This window comes from Hirundo rustica, chromosome 11 (genome assembly GCF_015227805.2).
Source record: "Hirundo rustica isolate bHirRus1 chromosome 11, bHirRus1.pri.v3, whole genome shotgun sequence".
In the NCBI taxonomy this organism is placed as follows: Eukaryota; Metazoa; Chordata; class Aves; order Passeriformes; family Hirundinidae; genus Hirundo; species Hirundo rustica.
This window is the reverse complement of record NC_053460.1, coordinates 15,435,550-15,460,482: the sequence shown is the minus strand read 5'-3', so window position 1 is coordinate 15,460,482 and position 24,933 is coordinate 15,435,550. Positions and strand designations below refer to the sequence as shown.

Sequence of the window (24,933 nt, the reverse complement as noted above, 5' to 3'; positions counted from 1 at the left end):
CTGTAGCTCCTGAGGAGCAACAAAATGCTTAGGAAGGGTCCACAAAACACATGAGATTATTGTGTATATATAAGAACTAATAATGTCATCTGTTTTTTTTTTTTTTTTCTGTTTCCTGTTGATTGACTTTTATAGCTTGCAAGCATTATGCTGGATTGTAAATTGCAATAAATTTAATCAAGAATTATTTTATTCAGCCTACTAATGAGGAATAATAGTGTATGTATCAATTAGACATGTCAATTTGTGTGAAGAAATAGATTTACAAAGGGATAGTAGGTAAAAAAAAATATCATTGGTATCAATTCACTTCATTATTTTTAATTTGCTGTGAATATTGAGTGCTTCCAACATAAAATCATTCCTCAATTAAAATAAAACAGCTGTACTCCTATCAGCTTTTCCTTGCTTGTTTTTGCTTACAGATTAGAAGTTGTCATTGGCTTCAGTCTCATGTAATTTCATTAATTTGCAACCATAAATGGATAAAAAAAGAAAATAATAATAATAATCTTTGTCTTGTCAATGTACTTAGTATTGTATATATATATATATATATATTTTTTTTTTTTTTTTCAGATTGCACTGAAAGAGCAGAACTATTGCAGCAGCAACATTTGGGGGCTCTTGGACTGTGACAAACCCCATGCACTCTGTTCTTCAGCATTAGCCAAGCAACCTGGGAGCACTTTGTTCATTTGGCACTTTTTTAGCGCTCTGGAGTCCCTTTCTTGTTTCCCAGGTGACCTGGGGTAAACCAGATCCCCCAAATGTGCTCCAGTGCAAACGGGAAGAACGAATCCTGGAGTACGCTGGTTTGCTGCCTGGTTTTGCAGCAGGATGAACAATCCCCTCACCTTCCTCTACTAGCCAGTCTCTGCTCTTATTTGGAGTTCCGGGATATCACTGAGCATGTTTGTGTCTTTGGGTGTCACTTGTAACTCTGTGCTTGTCCTTATTTCTCTTCAAATAGATTAAAAGGCTGACAGTAAGACCATGCAGAGAGAAGCATGGGAGTTTCAAAAGCTACTTTTGCAAGCCCAGATGTGAAAGTGTGGTGCGCAATTTCTTCTGTTAAATTCTGTTTTTCTAGTAGTAAGTCCTTAATGGCCTTACAAAGTTTTAAATTGGTCTACCTTACCTTGTTTCATGTAACTATTATTTTAATGGAAAGTTTAAAAATATAGGTGTCTTAAAGTGTGTGATATATATAAGATGCAAGAAACATGCAAAAAGAATCAAGAATCAATAATTATATTTATTGATATTTTTACATGTTTCTTACATCTGATTTATAGATGTTTCTATACATTTCTATATATTATTTATATTGTCATAAAAAATAATATTCTCTCAGATGACTGTGGCTTCAAGAAATGAAGGTCAGCTGTACTTCTGATCTTTTTTTTTTCTGCAGCTGCTGTTGCATGTTTCAATACCTTTAGCTCCTTCTGATTAAAGGCATTTTATCATGGTGTACTTCTATTATTTTTTTTGTTACCAGTGAGAGCTTTTTGATAGAATCCCTAAAAGCGGATTCGTATTTGTAGGGAGAATGAACACATGGGATTTGAATCCTAGTTAACAGTGAATTCTCTATTACAGGAAGTAAAAGCTTATGAATATTTTCCTTGGCTCTGAAAGTGGGAGCTGACACTAGCTTGTATCGGAGAATTTTAACTAATGATTACAACAATACTTATCTGCTAATTTGTTTCTCCATGTCTGGAATCAGTATGCTAAATATGTGTGAAATTTTTGGAGCTCATGCTAAAATCTCAACTAGCCAAATACTTATCTGCATTTCACTATTATTGAAATAATGATAGTAATAATAATAAGTAATAGTAAACACAGTAACTGTTTCTTTTTATGAGTTCACTGAACCAAAGTAGGAGATCATGGCATAAGCTGAACACACCATTATTTTGAGAAATCTAATGTCATTTAACACCAAAGACTTGTTAGAAAAAAAAGCCTGTGTGAGTTTTTTTAAAGCTGTGCTTTTGTATAGGTATCTGCATATTTCAAAACTGACTAAGTGCTGATTACCATTACTCCTGACACATAGATACATGTAATCTATAACAGTATCTAAAACTGGACTTGAGCTAATTAATTTATCTCAGTTAATAGATCTGTGCCACCTATCATGCTGGGTTTGGTGCCAAACTTCTTGAGTGATGTTGAAGATTTTTCCCAGATATATGACCAGCATTAGAAAGCTTTCAAATTGTGGGAGAAAATGACAAACAGGAAATTCGTATTACAGTCTTGATTGCTGAATTTCTTAAAATGTAAATTATTATGAGTTGGGATACTGTTATTTACAAATAAACTTAGTTTTTATCAGTTACTTATCAACAGTCACTGTCAATCATTTTTGTATTTCCTGTTCATATGCTTGAATCTGTTAATGTTTTAAGTTGTCTGTGTTTTGTGTCTTTTTAGCATTGGAATTATGTTGAGCAATATGGTTGCTTGTTTAACAAATGTGATCATTGTTTTATAAATATGTAGAAAACAGGATTTTTTTTTATCAGTGAACTTATTTCTGTTTGACATTGAAGAACAAACCTCAGAATACTCTCTCAATGCACTGAGAGAAGCTCAAGTTAAAGGATGGCTCTTTTGGAATGAGAGGAGCTTCCAGCATCATTCAAACATTTCCTGTGCAGCTGAGCTCCTGCCTGAGAGCTCCAGTCAGTGCAGTCTCCAGGGATTCCTGAAGATCCAGCTGCCGTAGCTCTGTGACTCTTTCCCTTCTCTTTCTACAAAGATTCATCTCTGCTGTCCATCCTGGTAGTCTCTGGTGCAGACTGGCTTCTGTCCATGCTGCCAGACTGCTGCTGGGCCCCTTGGCACTGGTCAGAATAAAAACCTCATTTTTATTTTTCAGTGGAGAACAATCACCAACCACAAATGCACATATTGTTCTTGCTGGAGAGCTGATGCTTCTGTCACTCGATTCTTGTAGCAGCTAAACCTTAACCTTACAAAATTTTAACGTCCCCGGTATGAAAATTAACTTAGTAGGATAAGGACTCAAATCATAAAAAGAGGAACAAATTATTATATTTCTTTTTTTAGGCCCTTGCAACACATTCATCATCCTTTTCATGCAGTAGACTATTCTTCAAATCACAAGCAGTTTTAAAAACCAAGGTGGAAGTTAATTTTATCAGCCATGTGTCTTAGAAAATACCCTTCCTCTTTGGATGTTATTTCTCTGTGTGAAGCTCTGACTGAGTTTACAGGCTCAGCAAGGCCGTAAGTGATTTGCTTTCTGCAGCTACTCAGTATTGCCCTACACACCAATAGTCCTTTAGTATAATAAAATACATGTCTTTCCTTCTTTACTAGAAGTTATAGAGAAGTCTTCTGATCATCCAGCTATGAAAAGCACCATGACTGGTTCTGCCCAGAAGCTGCATGAATACATGTGGAGCAGAAAAGTTGCTCTTTATAGCCAGCTGTAAAATTCTTTCAAGCCCTGTGAATGTTCAAGCCTGAGAAGGTTTTTCTCCCCAAGATATAGAATAGCTTCAGCATACCAGCCTTCATCAGTGTGCATGAGTCAAGATTTCACTCCAAGCCTACACTTTACTGGTGAAACTCAAAGTCAGCCAGCCCATTTCAAGAAGAAAAATGGCATTTGGTTCCAGTAAGCGTCCACAGAACACGCTCCAGATTTGACAAACGTTGTAATTAGTTGCTTTTGTGTGTTTAGTACACAGTGCAAATGCTGTAAAATGTTTTTCACATGATGCAACATTGCCAGCAGATAATCACTGGAGCAGTAAACCAAAAGAATTTGTGTATATCCTACAAGCTGCAGGAGGATAAGAAAATGTAAACAAAAACTAACAGCTGAATTTTTCAGATGATACCATTCCTTTTCTTTTGTTAAACTGATCTGTTTTTAAATGTTACTTTTTGTCAGTTTCTCTAGAAATTGATTAGAAAACCCTAAACCAATGTTGTGAAAATGCTTTTGTATCTGTCCTCCTTTTGACTCTGTGAATCTTTTTAGAACATTTTCAGTTTAATTATGCAGCACTAAAAATTGCAATTAAACTGAATTTGCAATTGAAACTGCTCATTTTAGTTAACTGTCAAATTTACTATGGCATTGTGAAATAGGGGCCTTTATTATTATGAGGTGTTTTGAAAAAAATTACTTTTCAAACAGGAGAAAAATGTCACATCCCTCAGTTCTATCCCACTGAGCCAAGAATTTAAAGAGATAACCAACCAGTGAAGCTGGTAACTCTCTAAGCACAATGGAGTTTCTTCCAATGAGGTCTTAAAATATTGGCAAACTGCAAGTATGGACAGTATTGAATAAAGTCTTCCTTTCGTGTATTTAATATCTTCCATGAAATGCGTTTTTCAAAGGTAGGTGGAAGGCTAAAGTTTCTTTAAAGTAGTCTAGTGATAATCTACTTAGGGATATCTGACATGCCCTGTTTTGCAGGATGCTGTGATGCAATTTGATGGATATTGTGTATTATATGAGACTGTACGAATCTTAATATCTCTGTTCCCCTGTTTTAGCACGTGATGTACGGCTCTGTGTACACAGAGCAGCTCAGACGAGTGTCTGAGACTACCCTTTTCCTCTAAGCCCTAGGCATTTTTATCACTGTGCCAATAAAAGGAAGGGGATTTATGGGGTACTGCTTTTTAATTCATTCAATTCTCTGTTCATTGTGAGGTTAATGTTGTTGATCTATTTTTCTCTTGAAACAAATAAAAACAATATGTGCTGACACTGACTTTGACTTTTGACATGGGAGATAGAGGTCAACATTTAATTCTATATTTATAGACTACATGAACAATATTATCTGTATTAAAAACTGTTCACTCAGTCCTTGTCATTTTACAACTTAGTTCAGTTGCTTATATCACAGTGAACATTTTCTCCAACTCTGATCAAGGTGCCATCATTCACAGCACTTCACTTAAGAGGCTGTCAGCCTTTCCATTAAAAACACCTTTTTAAAGGGGTTCATAACTTGACTAGCTAAAAAAATTGCACCAAGACGGACGTGGGACTTTATTTTAAGCGAAATATCAAAAAAAACCCCAACAAAGAACCCCAAAAAAGAGAGGAGTTGACTTGTATGGCACATATGCAATAGCCATTTTTATTTAAGAAAATTATGTGCTTTAACAAGCAGGTATAACACTGCTTAAACATTTAACCATTATTTTATAGCTGAAATATTCTTGGCTGTGTATAAGAAGTGCTTGTCTGTCAACTTTTAGGTGCCTCATGCCAGAAGTACTCAGAAATTGAGTACAGGTGACACGGTTAAGAGTGTGATGATTGTGTCAGGTACAGCTGTAGCTGTGTAAGCCCCCTCACAGAGGAACTTACACTTCTGGAGGGCATTGTTCTTCTCAAATGAAAATAAGAAATTTTTCCTTTTCAGGAAAGGTGAAGGAAGGACAATCCCATTTTATTTTACTGGATACAGAAGTACTACAGTTGTGCATGAGCATTCCTTGGGATATGGAAAAGGATTTTCAGACCCCTTCATATCAGGTAAAGTGGTTTCACTGAGACAAATCTTTGGACTTTCTGTGCTGTTCTGACATTCGTGAGTGTAAGGGCCTTTGCTGATTTTTAGGAGCTAAGGGCTGACACATGTAAATGTTCTGTTCTTGCTTCAGGATGAAGGCCTGTGCTGTACCTTTATACTCAGGAAAGAAACTGAACTATCAATGGAATTATTATTAATCTGCATTTTTTTTTCTGAGATTATCCAGTCTTCTTTGAGTCAATGGCAAGAAATATGAGACTCAAGTTGTCTTTCTATGCAAACCACCAGTAACATTTTCCACTGGTTGCTTTTTTCTTCTAAATATGCATTTCATTGGTAGTAACAAGAACAAACAAAATGGAATAACCCATACGGTTTAATCTATGTGTTTTTAAAATATCTTAGCATGTACCATATTTATGTAAAGAAATCCTTCCAAAATAGCTATTGCAATCTGTAAGTTTTTGAAATATGTGAGGTTTTATATTAATATGCATATACATTGGTCCATATTAACTGGCAAGGTATTTTAAATAAGGTTGATACAAATTATTATGCATTTTTAAAGTGCTCTGTAATTCATATATCATTCTTGGAAAGCAGAGAATCTGCCACATTTTGTATGTGACTATCTTAATAAGGGCTGTGAAACTGAAACATTGATGGATCATGTTACATACCAGGCATATCTGAAAAGTTTTTCATTAAAATGAACTCGTAAAGACTCTTAGTGCTTGCTTCTCAGCAGATGGCAAGAGGTGTTTATTTGCCTTATGGAATTCTTGCTGTTTATATACAGAGAAATGGAGAGGACAGCTCTGAAGGATCCAGTTAGTACTTGTAGGACTAATTAAAATATATATGGCTACTATTAGCACTAAAATTCACTTATACACTCCTTTTCCAACCAATTCTACCTTTACATTAAAACTGTTCCAAATATTGAAGTTGGAAAAAAAATAGAAATATATCTTCCTGCTGTGGAACCCAGTGTGATAAAGATTTTAATATACAGGCTTTTTTTAATAGTCAAATCTTTTCCATTCCATGTCTCTCTTTCCTTCTGTCTGCTTGATTCGCTGTCAAATAGCTCCTGCTCTATTTCTGGCACTTATGAACTTTATTTCTCTTTCCTTGCCCTTTTTCTTTCCATCTGTTTGCTGGTTTCCTTGTCTCTTAGCTGCCGTTCCCCATTATTACATCCTTCAATCTGCAAATCCTCTCCCATATGTGTTCTTGTCCTTCCCTAGGCCTCCTGCCTTTTGATTTTTTCCAGATCTCATTTCCTTTTCACCTGATCTGGCTTTATTCAACTCTGCTCTTGTCTATCTTTCGACCTGTCTCAGGCCTCCCTCTTTCCTTCTGTCCAGTTGTGAATCCATAAACTAAACAAGACTTTGGCAGAAGAAGTCAACAAATGTGGTGTTCAGACTAGGATGTGACAGCTGGAAAAGGAAAAGGGGGATGCAAAAGCCAAACTTTTGATTAGACTGGTGTGAATACTTTTTAATGAACAAAACATTCATTGAATGTAACCTCTTCTGCTTTCAAAGATTCCTGCAACAGATTGAGACATTCTGTATTTTATGTAGTTAATATTATTTATGAATTTTATTTGAACATATTCCTGATATGTTTGTAACAGTTTATGGTAAGAACCATGCTTTGTACTGTCTTGGGCATTTGCAAGGATATAAAATGTTATTATTTGAAGTTCTGGCTTGGGTGAATTACAGATTTAGGAACTGTGCAGATTGCAGACTTCATCAGTATAAAATTAAAAAATCATAATTATAGTTAGGGAATTGAAATTTAATTTAAGGTGTGATTTTAAATTTGAATTTGTTTTTTCTAGAAAGATTTAAAGAACTGCCAAATATTATCACATCAAATGACATTTTAAGTCAGAATTGACCAAATGTCAGTTATTTTTGCTCTAAACTTCAGGAACAAGTAATCTTACTAATTTGCAGACTGCCTGCTCTCTCTAAGTCTGGTACCTTGCATCTGTGCAAACCAAAAATAAAGCTTTAAGTATTTGACTGGGTTGAGTTTGGGGTTTTCTCTGCTGTGCTGCTTTACTGAGGAGGGATGCAGCACGTTTGCAGGAGTGCCTGCTCAGTGGGAGTGTCAGCACATTTACATGGGTTAGAGCCCATTAGGAGTACATGCACCTGTAAGCAGCAAAGGTATTAAGACTGTGTAACCCCAAGCTGACAATATCAAAAATGCCTAGAGCCAGGCTGAATTTTGAATGAAAGACTAAAAAGCTAATCTGATAATTGCAGACTCTGTCCACAACCACCTGGTTAAATTGTGTCCCCTTTACCTGAAACCACTTCAAAATGCCTGGTCTTGTTTTAAATGAGTAGAATTAAAACCTTAACGTTGTTTCTATGATAACAGTGTTTTAGTTACAGATCCCAATTAAAAAATTAATTCCCCAGTCTGAAGGTGTCAGACTGGATTACATTCTTTGTTAAAGGAAAAAAGAAAGAATCTTCTGTCTGGTGACCTTTATTTTGGCTGAAGGCTAATATACATCATGCTCTAGAGAGAAAATTCTCTTAGGAAATGTGCATGCTGATATTACTTTATTTACATTATTGTTTTCTAATTCAAATAAGAGTGCTGCTTTTGGGGTTGTGTACATGCCTCCCCTGCACGGCTTTGTAGCTGAAGCTTTTGCAGCCTCTGCCAGCAGCTGTGGCCTCAGCAGATGTTGGGGTCCTTCTACCTCTTCCTCAAGGCAGCCCCTCTGAAGAGCTGGGGCTGCTTCTCCTGCAGCTGCTTCCCCAGCACACTCTGCCTTCGTTCTGCCTGGAGAAAGCTGGGCCTGTCCTGGATTGGAGGTTCTCAGATTTGTGTGTTGTTCTGTACCACAGGATTTTTTTCTTGGGTTCTATTGCCTGGGTTGCAGCCAATCCCTTGTGCTGCTGTGTGAGTGCAGTGAAAGGGGCACAGGGCAGGCTTAGACCTCCTGAGATGGCAGGGAAAGAACCTCTTTGCAGAGCTGTGACAGAGAAGGAGCAGAAAGTTGCAGGAGATTGTTAGAAGCTGCTGGTCAGAGGGTGGTAAAGGAAGAGATCTGCCTGGAAGGACAAAGTGGATGAGGGGTCTTGTCTAAGGACCCCGTGGAACGTATTTGGGTGTAGCCACTTATCAGTTCACAGCCCTGCTCTGGTGCCCATTTTAACACCTGCAGGCAGACTCACACCTGAGTTTCACCTACCTGCATTGCAGAGGAGTTTGAGTGGAATAACAGGCTGATCTTATTACTGGGATTTGCACAGGGAAGTGGTCCTCCACATTAGTATTGATTCCCACCCTCGAGACAGAGGCTCTCCTCCATTCCAACACTGCCACAGGAATTCTCTCCTGGAGTGCCTGAGCAGTCTACGTTGTGCCAGACCTTGCTGGCTTGTGAACTCTTGCCCATGTGCAGGTGAGCACTGTGTCTCACCTATCACTGCCACATTCAGGCACAGCTAGGAAATATTTTTCACTGGATTGTGTTTTCACTGGATTGTTTATTTAAACTACACTTACAGCTTGGGGATAGAGAAGCCCTGGTTGGGAAAGGTGATTTTTCCTCTGTTCTGATGCAAAACCAAGAGGACTGTTTTCTTTGATGTTTTTATTCTTGCAGGCTATCCCAGTGGCCTTACTCTTGAAGAAGAGGAGAGGGCAAGGAGCCTTCTCTTCTGCACCTAGAATGAAAAGTGAGCGCAGGCCTTCTGACTGGCAGCACCAGTGCTTTCCTGGCTGATGGTACAGGGATATTGAGCTTTAAGGCAATTCAGTAATTTCCCTGGAACAACATACCTTCAGGAGTGGAAGATCTGCAATGAAATATATTTTGTCTAGAGAATGCTTTATTGCTCGTTGCCTAAGAACAACACCTCATATGGAACTTGCCTGTAAGTCTGCTGTTTTACATCCATTTACTTCAGTTTTTACTCCTGTGAAAGAGGGGAAGATAAGAAGTAATGTTAGGAGTCTGGTGTCTGCTACTATTTGTTATGAAGGTTCTGTCTCCTAGGACATCGTTTGCCCATCTTAGCTGGCGACGTTCCTTAGAAACTCAAAAAAACCCACCACAACAGTAATGAATCTTTGCTGATGGACATCAGATGTTTTTCTGGGGTTTAAAAGAGTCTAAAAGAAATCAAATTTTTCAATCTTCAGGAGAGTTAACAGGTGTTCGTATCAGAGAGGTAATGAAATATTGCCTCAGGTAGGGAAATAGTGCTGTAGTGCACCAGTAAATCAGAATGCTCTCCTTGTTCTGAGCTGACTGAACTTGCTTTCAGTAGTTCAGCATATCTTTGTTTATAAATCTAAATGCTATTGTGTTGTATTGTACTTTGCAGTGTAATAAATTGTAACATTCAACATTAACTGGTCAGGCTTCAGTGATAACAAAAGTTCAGCAGGCTGGTGGCACTCTGATCAATATTGCCTTCTATTTATAGTATTGTTACAAATTGAAGTTTTATTTAAATTAGACAATGCTGAGAGGCTTACAGTGGATCAATAAACTAAAATACAGTAACGGATTTTAATTCATGGCTGATATGCTGCTAGTCTTTTGTCACATGCATCCTTAATGTCCCCTAAACAAAAACACATTTACATATCCTGTTGTCTGGCAAAGCTGCAAAACTCTTTTAAAGAAGGAAGATTGTACTGTGAAATGAGCAGGAAAGATGTTGGATAGGAAGGGAAAAGGCCAGGTAGCTTCTGTGTGGTTGGGGATTTTTTTTGTTTTGCTGTTTTTCTATTCAGAGCATCTCTTTGGTGTACACCACATAGATGGTGCTCGTGCTTGGATTCTGCTCTGCTATTTACACCAACATTTCTCCAGTGACAGCAGAACTGTTTTTCTCTTATTTCGCCTCTTAACCTAGATTGCAGTTAAAATGGTATGTCTTGTTCTTAGGGGCCACCACCAGCTTTTGGGGTTTGATTGGGGATATAACAACCCAAAGACTACCAAACAATATTTTTAGTACTTCTGCTTGAATTAAAATATGAGGTTTTCTTGCAATTATTAGAATTTGATTTCTGTCAGCTCTATCTAATCATTAGGTGATAGTTCATATGTGAACCACCAACAGTATCTGAGCAATCAGCCCTGGGTGTGTGAATCGGCTGAAGACAAAGGAATTGATGTGTTCCTGCTGACACAAGAGGAATGGTCAAGAATCTTAATTATATATTAACCATCATGGTCAGCTGGCACAACCAACAAAGTCTCTCTAACACAATCCAAAATAAACTTGGAATAATGGTGTCAGAAAAATCACTGTAGAGCTTTTACAATGTCACTGATTTATCTGAAGAAGAGTTTTAAGATGGGTGATTAATAGGGAGATTTGCCATTATTCACTGCTACATTTTAAACAAAGTCTAAATATTCTTAGAAGAATTCCCATTTTGTTCTTCCAACTGCAAGCATAGGTGCTTTAGAGCTGAGGGGATAATTCACTCTGACCTCCTAAATGTTGTAGATAAAAGAGAGAGATGAAAAAAATGCCATATATACCATATGTCTGAGAAGATTTGTAAGTGTATTCCCCTGCCAGAAAAAGATCCAGGCTTTTTTTCCCAACAGAAGTCTAACTGGCAAAACCTGGGCTAAGTGTCCCTCTCTCAACATGTTCTGACCCTTCACATGTCCTGCTGGTTTACACACAGACGTGGTGCTCCTCTGCACTTGCTATGGGCACAGTAACAATCAATGCCCTTTTATGTCTCTATTCCAAACTCCACTTTGGATCCCAGGGCTACTTTTCTTCCTTTCCACTGGATGTTTCAGGCAAGACCAGAAGCAGGCCAAGGATTTAAAATACCTGCTCTTGAGAAGGCTGTGGCAGAAAGTCTTACAGAGAAAACAGAGGTTATTGGGAAATTAGAAAACAGAAGTTCTGGATTAACTAAATAAAACACGTCATCTCTACCTGAGATTAATTCTTCTATCTGTCACATCTGGAGATAGAAAAAGCATGGATATTTGTGGCAGATGTATGGGGGAGAGTGTGAATCTTCCTTCTCATGTCTGGATGTGGGAGGCACTGCAGGAGCGAGTGTCGCAGGGATGTGGATGGTTAGAGGGGGTGATTATAGGGGATCCTTGAGGCAATAAAGAGGCATTTGCTTTCTCTCTTTGCCCATCTGGGAAGTATGCACAATAACAAATTGAGGTAGGAGACATCCTAGGTGGGTATGAAGGGCACAGCAAATCCTCTCAATTGTGGAAGGGTCTAAGCTCACAGGAAAGTATCAGCACAGCTGAATGTTTTGCATTTCTCCCAGCCTGCTGATTCTTTTGTCCTCCGAGTTATCTTGTTCTCAGGGTCAGTAATCTTTGCATACTGGCAGATACTTGTGTCTTCTGAAGTTTTGTTTTCCTTCTGGCCTTGTGTTTCCCTACAAGTCTCTAAGACATTTGAAAAATATTTTTATTTTTCTCCCTTCTTTGCTGCCACCAGGTCATTCCCTCTTCTTCCATCTTTCACCTACTGCTGCGGCTGCTGCCTTCTCAGTGTGTGAAGTACCATTCACATCAAATAAAGAAGGAAGTAGAGCAGGCTTTTAACTTCAGCTATGGGCACAGCTGGGGGGAGCTGCTTTCTAGCAGCAGGAAACATTGTCTTCTTGTTCTGTAAGAATTTCTGAGGCTGGTTTTCCTAGATCAAAATGTAAAAGAGACTCCACTTCATCCAGAGATTATACTTATATATATGTGTGTATACAGATTCATACACACACACACACACACACACAAACAATATATTTTCTTTAACCTTGACTTTCTCTCTTCTTAGATAGACTTCCTCCTCCACCTTAGCAGGGATGGGAATCTCCCTAAGAGACCTAAACCTATGGAGTGTAAAAACTGGAGAGAGATTATCTTATGCCTTTTTCTGGTTTTTGTCATCGTTCTCCTTTTTGGTTGGATGACAGCACTGTGATCTAGAGAGAGAGAGTGAGACAAGAAAACTGGCTGTACTCTGCCCCATTTGGCAGAGAATACTAAGATCCTCTGAAATTAAAGTCCACACTTTTAATAGTATTTTTGAGACCTCATCTTGCATATTAGAATTTAACCAGGTATGAGGTAATTTAGATAATAAATTCTCTTCAAAGTGACCCATCATCTTAGTATTTATTTTTTTTTTCTAGAGGATGTAAGGCATAAAAGCAAGCTTTGTAGTTTTATATCTGTCAGCATGTCACATAAATATCTCAGTAACTACTGATCTTATCACCATAAAACTTCCATTTATACAGTTAGACATGTCATGTTGGTCAGTTGCACAAAAAGTTAAGTACATGCAATATTAAACTCCAACCCATGCCAGCTCCATTAGCCCACATCTTGAAGTTCTCTCTAAACACTATTAGAGAAGTGGGGGAGGAGCAGGAGCAGCATACGGCAGAATCAGACAAGGACGGACTCATGTTGAAAATTACTGAGATGATGAAAGGGTTTGCAGAGGGATGTTTGGAGCCTTTGCAGTTCCCTGAAAATCAAAAGATCTGTTTTCTGTTTGATGAATGACTTTAATAGTTTTAATGACCTCATATAATTTATTTGATTGTATTGTTCATTTTTATTAGAAAATCGGCCTAGCGTTTGTAGTACTAGTGTTTCAAGTTGCATCACCTTTGTATGTCAGAATTGGACTCTGATCTAAACTTGTCATATTAAAACTTATATTGCTTTTTTACCATATTTATATTAAGAGTTAAATTCAAAAAATGCTGAAGTTACTTATTTTTTTTAGGCTTCTGACTGGTTCCTAACAGACTTGGCAGGAATGTGTCTTTAAAAAGCAGTGTAAGCAATTATTTTTTTCTAGAGTAAAGTTTGTTGGGAGTAATGGTTTAGAAATTGTGCAATTATTTATTTGATTTATGATTTGAAAATTCCCATGAATACTTAATTAATACTGTTTAGTAGTCTTAAGTTCTGCCACATTTTGTGTTTTATGCCCCTTGGAAATATGTTTGTAGAAATATCTTACATAGTAAGATTATATGTGAGTCAAGGCATTGTCAGGTTAGGTGAAGTTAAAGGGCAGTTTTATAAAAACATTCATGCTTAATTGTTAGCCTAATTTTATCAATTTAGTTAATTTTATGTATGGAAAAAAAATGACTGAAAATAAGTAACTTGGTTCTCTGTGAGGTCTGGAGACTAAATTAGCTCCTCTCGTGCACACATACTTCTACAGCCACTTGCAGCAAATTGCAAGTAAAGCAACATTAGGTGCCACACATGTGTATCTGCCTAGGCCAAATTATTCAACTTCTGAAAAATATTAAGAAAGTTGCTAAGTTTGCATCTTTGTGCTTGTTTTTACATTTGTGTGGATTCGGCAGGGTAGCACATTATTTACTCTAAGAAATAGAGGGAACATCTCTCATACTTTACAGAAATCCATGCTGCATTTTTTGGCAGCACTGATAGCAGAAAATATTTCAGTTGTTAATGATACAAAATCGACTTTGCTATGGTATTCCCTCCAGAAATCAGTGCATTAAAAATAATGGTGGTTAAATTTGTATGTGTTCAAGAGTGTTACAATGTGAGGGGTGAGTCCAGTGTTCTGAAACAGTGAGACATTTGCAATGCTGAAAACATGCACGCTGTGTAAAAGCACGTAGCTTCCCTAATTTCAGTAAAACCACTTATATGTAGTCTCCAATTTTTCATTTATAAAGCTGTGTTGAATTTGAGACTGGTTTGAGTGTGCTTGCCATTGAGTCCACTATTGGCAAGACTGATCATTATAAAAATATTAGAACTAACCTTGATTTGCCAGGATCCCAAATGAAGAGGAATCAAGGAGAAATTTGAGTAGTGGCCTTTTTCCCTTCTCCTGAAGGAGACATTATCAACTCATTAGCTACAAGCCTGCACAGAGGCCCCAACTGTGACTCTTAAAGCAAGAAATACATTTCTTGTGGTTAAGATTGACTTTCAGCATGCCAGCTGTCCCTCTTTTGGAAGGATTGGCCTTATTTTTCAAGTAGAACATGTGCCATCTTGATTACCCAAACTCTTAATTCAATGCTGTTTTATGCTTTGTCTCCTCAAAATATCCCTTATATCCAGCTTTGATTGGTGGGTAGATGTACCAGTACTGATCAGCTTAATTACCAGTGTGAGGCAGCGCAATGCAGACATGAGGTAGCAGCACACCTTTCCCAGCATTCTGAGGTAATTAACCAAAAAATATTTCCCTGCCACCTGTCTAGCCTTGGAGAAAATCCAGTTTTCTTTCCAAGCTATGGGAAGGGGGGATCAGAGCAGAGTTTGGGTAGTAAGATGGTTATCCATGTGGTTTTTGTTCTTCCCAGAGTCATCTGCAAGGGTTAAATATGGAGGCTGAGGCTGCTACTCCCTGTCTTTCTCAACTCCCTATATTGTATCTGTAGCAAAAATATCTGAAGAATTAGGGTGAACCATGTAGGAAACCATGAGCTGTGATCTTCCAGGGCTCATGAAGACTGGAAGACTTTATATATCTTTGGATGCATCAAGAACAAGCATCAACAGAGTTTGGATTTACTCTGGCCAGGTTAAAATTCCTGATTTTTTCTCAGTGGTTCAAGGCTTAAACTCAATTCAGTAGCAATGAAAAGGCTGAATTTTTCATGTGTTCAGTGCTTAGAGGACATATGCTGTAGTTCTTACCATGCCTGGGTGAAAATATATATAGTCTAGTTACATTAATTTTCTACAGCAAATTAAATATAATATCTCTCACTCCTCAGTGCTTACACTGATAGAGCATTCCAAACCAAAAGCAGCAGTATAAAACATCACAAAAACATAATGTGGATAAAACAATGTTGCTTTTGATTTTTAAAAAATAGTTTTGTTTCTTATATTGTACTGAAAAAGCATATCACAAATTAAAAAGTGATGATAGCAATTCTGGAATAACTTCTGAGTTCTGATGGATTGTAAAGCATGGAAGCTGATGGATGTAGTCATCCTTCCATGAAGAGGATTTCTATGGTTAAAGCATCCCAGCTGATCTAAAATATTTTTCTAAGACACTGACATACCTTTTGGCTTCAAGTGGTCTTTAACTGGTTTTGATTCAATGAAGATTGTACAAAACAAATAACTTTGCCATTATACTAAAGTCTCTTCCCATGTCATGTTTCCAGAAAACAACTCATGTTTGAGAAAAGTTAAATTATCTGTAGTTAGATTTTTTTAAAAAAAACCCTTATTCTGCCATGGCTCAGGAATAGCTAATGGAATTTCATTCAAGCCTCGTTTAAAGAACAAAACCCATACTTTTTGGCAGGATACAAGTGGGAAGAGATTTAGTCCACAAGATATATTTTATCCTGGCATGTAGGAGAACAGTTGGTGGAAAATGGTTTCCCCTGTAGCCAGTTAGAAACTTTAACTATCTGCCAGTGATTGTTGTGAATGTGGTGCATGACATGTCATGAGAATTCACATAAATAAAAAGGGAAAAGCATCCAGTTCAGGACTGCCTCTATGGGACGATTGGGAAGAAATATGTGATGAGAGGGAGAGAAGAGTTTTATAATCAAAACTTCTAGGAGTAGACCTCTGGAGCTGTGGCTGGGATACCAAGACCTTCTGCAGTAGTTGTCTTTGGATTACATTTATTACCTTGTCTGCCCTGAACTGAGGATAATGAGGAAGGTTAAAAGGCAAGTTTATTGCTAGTGCTTATGGGTTCATTGTTCAGAATTGCATAAGTGGTAACTGTGACACTGTGATACAAACAAAATTTATAAAATCTGAAATTTAAAATTGTTGAAAAAAATTTAAATTGAAAAATTTAAATTGAAAAATTTAAATGAAAATTTCTAAGGAATGTAAGTGTTATTGTTAAGCAGAATTTAAGTGTCTACAGTTTACCACTTTATTGACTTTATCTGGTCAGGTTGTGAATTAGTGACTTTTATCTCTGATTCTTTAATTTTTCAGCCAGTTGTAATTTCTGATGAATTTTGGAAGTTCAAGCAAACTTAATAAAAACACCTCACTCCCACTCATGCTATTTAATTCCTGCTTGATAAACTTGCTCTGTAGTACCTGTGCCTGTAACTGAGGTCAGAAATAGTGCCAGAACTACTAAGCTATTTGTTGAGACTCCAAGCATTTGACTAAAAAGTGGAATTTTGGAAGCAGTATCTCCCACTTATTCAGTTTTAGCACAAATCCATATAATGGAGCAGCATTAAAGCTTTTCAAGTTTGCAGCTTGATCAAGGTGCTTGCAGAGGTGGTGGTAGCTGGCCCATGGTGTGCTGCTGTCATTATGGCCATGGGAGGTTTTGAGGTCTCTTGGCTGCTTTCAGTGGAAATGTGTGAAGATTTTTTGTGTTTTATCTTGCCTTATCAGGCACCCCAAGCCTTCAGCTAAAGGCCTGGTGAGATGGGTGGGTGAAAGGTGTCCAAGTTCTCCTGTGCTGTGCAGAGGCCCTGTGTGAACGATCCAGCATCATGGGAAGCAATGGATCTACGGGAGCCAGGAGGCCGCTCTGGTGGTTTTGGGGATTGTTACCTGGACAGCTTCATTCAAGGGAGAAACATTCTCATCAGGCAGGAGCTTGAACTTGTGTAAAAGGTAAAAGGCTCCTGCTGTGTGGATGTTTTGTGAAGAGATGTGTTGGGGAGCTGCGGGGAATGGGGCCTCCCCCTCAAGGGGCAGCATGCGAGGGGTGCCCATGGATCCAAGTGCCAGCCTGAGCCCCTGGGCAGTGCTGGGCCTCCCTGGGCAGTGCCAGATATCCCTGAAAAGTGCGGGGGAACTCTGGGCTGTGCTGGACACCCCTGGGCAGTACAGGGTTGGGGATCCAGGGGAGGAGGGGCAGGAGTCTCCTGGTACTGTCAGGCCCACCAGGTCTCCAGGTGTCCCATATTTCCCACAGCAAACCTCCGCTGCTTGGAAGTATGACAGCAGCAGTGAGGGACATCAGGCTTCTCAGTCTTTCTTGGAAGAAGGATGTCTTTGTTGCTCTGATCTATTGGTTTGTGTTGTTTTCTTGTTTGTTTTATTTCAGTAACAAGTTTTGCTGCTGAATCTATTGCAGATTTCTGCTCCAAGGTAAGCAGCTCCTGGCGTTCTTTGGTGGTAATGAAGGCATTCACAGCTTCAGGTGGAGCAGCAAGCCCAGCAGTTTGGGCCTCACAGACTCATAGCAAGGCTGGAGAAAGGATGTTAAAGATCATCCAGTTCCAGCCCCAACTTCTCCAGGATGCCAGTGCTGTGAGCACAGCAGCAGTGGGGGTCACAGCTCACATCTCAGAGGGGGATTTGACATTCCTCCCATCACGCAAAGAAACACTTGAATTCCTCTCATTTGAGGCCATTGACGTCTGTGTGCCATGCCAGAAAAGTTGTTGAGAAATAACTTTGAAAAATCGTCAGAAATAAGAATGTACTTTGTAATACTCTTGGTTCTTCAGTGATATTTGTTTAAATGCATTATTTGAATTACTATCCATTTTTAGTTAAAATTACTACTGAGATCATTAATCATTATAAAAGAAATAATTAAATAAATATCTTATTTGCTGATTTTTCATGTTCACTACTTTACAACCATGTGGATTAGACGAAGAAAAAAAAATCCTCTTGTGTTGTCTAAATCCTTTTCGTTCTTCTGCTTATTGGTTTATCTGGCCCTTGTCCTGTGTCGAACTCTGATATGTGTATTCCTGTGATATTGAAAAAATAAGATCAGCAATTTTTAGTTAGCTTTTTGTCATGCCCCAAAATGACTCTTTTGCTTACATTTTTTGACCCAGATTCAAATTACAAGCATGGACTTGTGGCTTAGATAAGGAATAGTCAGTTCGGGATTTTCTTTGCCATATGAGTTTTTTGTTCTCTTTCATAACTGTGCTGGAGAATTTACATCTGGGATTCCATGTCTTTGTTTCAGTGTCTGTATTAAAAAAACAAAAACCCACATATTTATTCAAGATCCTGATGCAAATACATTGAAGGGAAGTTGGATTTTTTCCCTGTGGGAATTCATACTTTAATTCTTTGACTTGTTCTTGAGAGAAAGAGAGACCTTAGTGTTATATAATGAAATAATTCATAGTACAATTAACGTGATGTAGGAGAACAGCAACATGATATGCTGAATTTAAATAACAAACTGATCAAGAGGGACATCAGCATTAAATGCGCAATAGGATTGACGTAACAAATACAAGATGACCACTGCATTTAAGTTAAAATACTGTCATCTGCTGATACATTTGAGGCAAATTTGTTGATAGACTAAACATTTTGATAGTCTTTCCATTATTTCTTTGAGCCATCAGCTTTTAATTTTCTCTTTCTAGTTAATATACTTGTGTATAATTTAAACAGAAAACTGTTCTGTTTCATCATAAAAGATTTGTCTGTTACTTTTGGTGTGTAAATCAAGTGGACAGCAAAACATTCTTGAACTTGTTTTTTGAGGCATTTGTTGACAACAACAGGAAAAGAGATCACAGAGACCGCCAATAAGTGTGGACATCAATTATTTTTTAATTGTATAGGAGTACAGTACACTAATTAAAACTAGTATATCTTGCAATGCCAAAGGCAAAATTAATTATTAATTTTTATTAATATTCAGAAGTAGCACAAGGAATACATTAAAAAAGATTTTGTGGCTGTGACTGAGATCTTGTTTTCTTTATATTTTAGTAAAAATAGTATGTTAGCTAAATTTGAATAGCTAAATATGCATCCAAGAGATTACAGGCGTTGAGCAAGAATTTTCTCTTTAGACTAGTTGCCCAGTGACAGAATATAAGTAGGAAAAATTCTTTAAAAATGCTGGGGCTTTGGTTTAGCTTGTTTACTGACAAGAATAAATACACGTTATTCTGCTGTTGTTACTGTAGATACTATAATTATTGAGTTGTTTGTTTTAGTTATGGTATCTCGTATCCTGTAGAATAATTGGCTTTCCACTTCTAGAGTCCAGCTCAGCAAATTTGATCTGTCCTGCACTGACTTGACAAACCTGACGTGCTTCTGGACAAAGTTACTTCTCTTCTGCGAGCAAGCGATTTGTTTATTTATTTCTCCCACAGGTTAGGCTTCAGTCTGCTCTACATAACTCATTGGGAAGCTGCCAGTCTGGTTCAGATGCCTATCAGAAAGGAAGTTCTTTCAACTAAAAAATGTCTTTCCCAACTGTTATAGACAAAATATTAATGGGCTTTTCATGCACCTGCTCAGCAGGGTAAGTTACGGAATGCAAAATTTTAATTTTTGGAATTCACAAAAATGTTATAAAAACTTTTGATGTAAGTTGAGCTTAGCTTTATTGAAGTGAGCATGGGAAAATACAAGAGAAAAAATGGTGAATGTTGTGAAACAGTAAAAGGACAGCTTATGTCTGGTGTTGTTTTGAAAGTTATGTCCAACTGTAATGGGAGTGGTGTAATACAAATCCTATTGAAGTAGTTGCACACTCTTGTGAATTTTTTCTAGGCTAATGAGATTGATTATTTAGAATCAGACAGGCAAAGTTTTAGTTGGTTGGTTTTTGGTTTTTTGTTTTTTCTTTTACTGGACCTGGAAATATTTCCCTTGCTCTGATCCTTTCATAGAAGTATTTTGAGCTCTTCGTCTCACCTGTTAGTGTTAATTATAAAAATTCCTGTAGTCATTCATGTACTCCATAGAAATATGGACATAGATGGCTGTATTTTAGTATTTCTTTAACAAAATTCTAAGATAAATATCTCCCATATTCATATGCACTTTAGTGATGCAGAGCTGCAATTCAGAATTTAGCTTTCACTTCACTCAAACACCTTGATCTCCTGTTAGCGCAATCCATAAAATATGATCTTCTCTTAGAAACTGGATTGTACAAATTTGATTGTTACAAATAACCAGAGCTTTCCTGTTATTTTGTTATAGCAAAGCAAGGCGCCAAAAACTTAGTTTTTCAATATTCTATTTTCATGTTCCATGGAAATGTAGATGCTGTTCTTGTTTTTTTCTAAAATCAGCTGAAAATCACCTCAGAAAAGTCAAATTTTGCCCTCCCTTTGAGCTGCAATTTTATTAACTGAAGTAGTGGTGATGTTCAACTTAAATCTACTGCCAGGTCTGTATTGTCCGTGGATTCCTGCCTCTTCAGTGTTCTGTCCAAGACCTTGAAAACAATTCTAATTCCCATATATCTCTGTGCTGGTGTATGTGCATGCATGTCACAGAGTAGTGAAGAGGAGGAAGCCACTAATTCACTTTGCTCTCTTCCCAGAGGAATCAGCATATGTGGGAAGAGTAGGCTCTTGAAGGCAAACACTGTTCTTCATTCTACTTTGAAGTGCTTGCCTTACAGCTTGTCAGTAAAAATTGACAAAATACAACTCACTTCTAAGAAGATAAATAAAAACTTTTCAAAAAGTTACCTATCACTGTTCTGGAAAAATAACTCTCAGAGCTGCTCTTGGTAATTTTTCTGCTCCCTGTCCTGAATGTATTGCTTTCTCAAGTGAGTGCTGTGGTTGTCCAGGAAAACCAGAGAACACCTTATGGAATAACATCAAAGAGAGGCACTTGACAAAGACAAGCAATTTAGATGCTCAGTTCTGGGAATGTATTGACTGAAGATGAAAGCTCTTTAGGGAAGAGACTTTGTCTTCTATTTATATAGAATCTTGCATAATTTAACAAATGTTGGGGACACTATTAATCTCATCCAACTTTAGATGTCTACAGTGTTGCTGTCAATCTTAAGAGAAGATCAATTGCACTCTAAAAGTGTCTGTTTCTCTCCACTGACTATAAAGGGAGCCCTCACAAGTAGCTCAGGTGCAGATGGCTTCATCTATATTTGGGCAGATGAATGCTGCTCTAAAATGCTTTCTAATGTGACAAAATAATAGTAATTGATATTTAAATCCTTGTGAATGTATTTCATTCTTAGAGCAGCTCAGAAAATGAATGGCAGCTGCTAGTTTTGGTTAGTGTTAAGTTGAACAGCAAAGTGTAGGTGTTGATAACATATCCTCTGCAGCATCAATCCATTCATAGCTTCTTGAAGTGTTAGTTCAGGATACAAATATGAGGTAATTTGCTTGCTCAGTGCAAAAGAATAAAGCTGAACACCTGAATTGTCAATACCATAATAGCAGTTCAATAGGAAATGCTGTCTCCAATTGAAAAGACAAAACAGTATAATTAAAACCCTTATGGGAATTACAGTAAAAACTTTCTTATATTGTTGTTGCTGAATCCTCTGGATCAGCTGATACTCTTTTTGAACATCTCAGAAATTGTTTACTGGTATTTTTTGGAGTGGAAATGCTGTTTTGAAACATGAAAGAACATCATGTTCTTCTACAGCAGTACCTGTGTCTTAGTGGCAAGCCACCATGCTTAAAAGCTGGCCATGAAGAATCTACAAGACAGTGAATCAGCCATCTGCTCAGCAGGAGTGCTTTAGCCAACGCAGATGGACTGATATTGCTCTTTCATACAGTGGGCATAAAATTCATGGCTGCAGCTGACCTCTATTAGAATGCAGTCCATTCAAGGTAAATATATGACAAGATATTCCTAAACTTGCTCTAATTGCTGTTTGGGAAAGTAACACAAGAACATCCGGAGGAGCATCCTATGGTAGATATATGGACCTCTGCTTAACTGAATTATTGTAATCTCAATACACATTGAGCAATATTCCAGGCAGCCAGTTTTGCCTTGCTCACCCATAAAGGAAATTGTAGTACAGATATAAAAATGCGTGTATAAGAAAGAGGGAAAAATTACTGATCTCTGAGGCTAAAGAGATTTAGTGTCAGTTGGCATGGAGTACCTGGATGCCAAAATAACCAAGCCTAGATTCAGATTTGCAAAACATGTACCTCACCAATTTCCCTAAAAATGTGTTGTGAAAAACTGGAGGACTGAATTATGAAATATTTAAATGATGTGTATCTGAGAAAAATAAACAAGTAATATCACACAGCACTAGGTATCTAGAGTATGTATGATGACGGCCATATTTTTCATACTTCTATTTTAAATTTTTTCTGCCATGAATAACCTTTCAATTGAATAAGTATTCTTCATTTCTACTGAATGCCTTTTATGAGGGTAAGAAAATGAAGTTAAAATAAACTTACTATTCCAATTCTTCCACAATCATCACACCCTTAAACCAGATCTAAAAACCCCTCTATTTGTCCTAAGAAATTAAGTCAGCATGTTTAGGTTTTGAGAAATTCTAATACTGAATACAGTTCTGTGTAAAGATTCTCTATGCTTGTGTGGGAAAGCATCAGAAATGTAAAAGCTGTCCTTTCTGACTCCTACTGGATTTTTTTTTCATTTTAAGATGTATTTATCATGGCATCCAAATGGGATGATCTCAGCTGATTAATTTGAAGAAAAATATCAGTTCTGGTTAGATGGGATTTTCTTCAGAACTGCTCTTAGCTCAGGGAATACCTGGAAATAGAAGGAAAAGGAAGATGTTCTGGAGGACTTAAGATAAAATCTGCCTTTGGTACAGATGTAACTGAATCCAGTTTTTATCCATCCTTTCTGCCTTAAACTGCTTTCAGATTCCTTATACCAAGTGGTCCTTGCAGTCGTTTCTATCTGCAGTATTGCTGTATTTCAAGTATTTATAAAAGTTGATTTTAAAAAAATAAATAAATTCCTGTTTTGCACTCATGGACAACCATCTCATGAACTATGTTATTCTTCCTGACCTTAAAATGAAATTCAACTTTTAAAAACCTGTCATGCAAATACTGTTTTAGCACAGCCTTCATCTAGGTTCATGTGTTCCTGCATAGTTAATGGCTTGTTTTATAAAAAAACCCCAAACTGACAAACTTTTTTATTTTTAACTTGTTTATATTCCTCTTTAACTGCAGATACAAAACCACTAAGGGAAAGATGGATTATATCCATTCTTTGCACCTTCTGCACATCTGTGCACAAGCAATTACATTGAGGCAGCCCAGGAATTAGTTAAGGGCACAATCACAGAGACAGGATGAAGAAAAGAACCAGCTCAGCTATCAGGTTGTGCCTGTGTGGCTGGCATTCACATTTACACACGTGAAATGAACACATACGCTTGGGAGTCACAAAAAAAACCCGGAGTCAAATGGCATTTTGCAGATTTTTCTTCAGAGCAGAAATGCCACTTTAATTGAAGGCAACCAGTGAAATAAATGCTGTATTTTCAAGAGACATCACGGAGTGCAAAGGTTGTGAACAAAGCAGTAACAGCTACAATGAGCCACCAGAAGTAATAGCGAAAACTGTCTTCTATAGCATATGCACAGTTCAGGCCTTTTCTTCACACCTCAGAATGCAACAAGAATATCCATCAAACTCAATCTGTTGCTCTGCCAGTGGAGATGTATTTCAAATAGAGAGTGCAGGCAGTTACCTGGGAAGATCATCTCTTCTGTAAACAACTGCGATATATGGGTAGCTCTGGTGTAAACTCCTTGTTTTTTCTTGAGCTGCTCACCAACCTGCCAGAGCTACAAGCAGATGGCCTCTGTGTTGGAATGCTGATTTTTGTTGAGCCCTTCCTTTTAAAATATCTATGAATTTGGATAGCTAACTTCTAAATTTATAATCCGTGTATAATCAGTCTCACTAATTTAAATTACTAAAACCTGAGCTGTCCAGCAAAACTATATGATGTCTAAGTTTGCATTATGGATGTACCAAATATTTTTGTCTTAAATTTCCTCTTTTACATCTGAATCATGGCAAACAGCTCCTACCTATGAATGTGAATGGCAAGAAGCTTTGCTCAGCAACCAAACTGCAATGCATATTCCATACTGTTCATTTTACTTACAGTAACTCAGAACACATTATGTGCATGCATGAAATATCATGTAATGGTTAAATCTATGTTTCTTGCCCCTCTGGAAGGTTGACTGTCTTTACTGACTTGTTAGCAAATATCAAAAGACAGTACTTGAGAATTTCCCAACTTGAGTTCAGATCCTTCTTGACCTATGATTTTCTGGATGTGAACAAAATGTACCACCTGATCTGTCAGTGAAAAATTCAAGATATTGTTAGAATGGTGTCTTAAATATATCCAATGTAAATTTAATTCTGTACATAGCAGTGATCGTGAACATTTCTTAATTGCTTTGACTTCTGATAACATGCAAACATTGTCACTAGAAATGGCATATGCTATATTTTGAGTAGAAAAAAAAGTGTCTCCTATCTTTGCAAATGTTTTTGTGCTGTTAATCATGGGCTTTTTAAAAGCTCAGCTTGTTCTTATGTAAGACTGTTCCTTCAGGATTTGTTAGATTTGCGTTTATGAGTAATTTTTAGACACTACCGATA

General features: G+C 37.4%; 1 long non-coding RNA gene across 3 annotated transcripts; it reads left to right on the top strand.

The window, feature by feature from the left end:
* The first annotated feature begins 5,404 nt into the window (after positions 1-5,404).
* Positions 5,405-17,999, top strand: LOC120757829 (uncharacterized). Of its 3 annotated transcripts, XR_005702683.2 has the most exons (5): positions 5,405-5,554; positions 9,202-9,472; positions 13,346-13,398; positions 16,963-17,187; positions 17,654-17,999. It is a non-coding gene; the product is annotated as an uncharacterized LOC120757829 (long non-coding RNA). The 3 variants fall into 3 exon arrangements; XR_005702684.2 differs by lacking the exon at positions 13,346-13,398 and having other exon boundaries at positions 17,038-17,187; XR_005702682.2 differs by lacking the exon at positions 13,346-13,398.
* Positions 18,000-24,933: the final 6,934 nt, after the last annotated feature.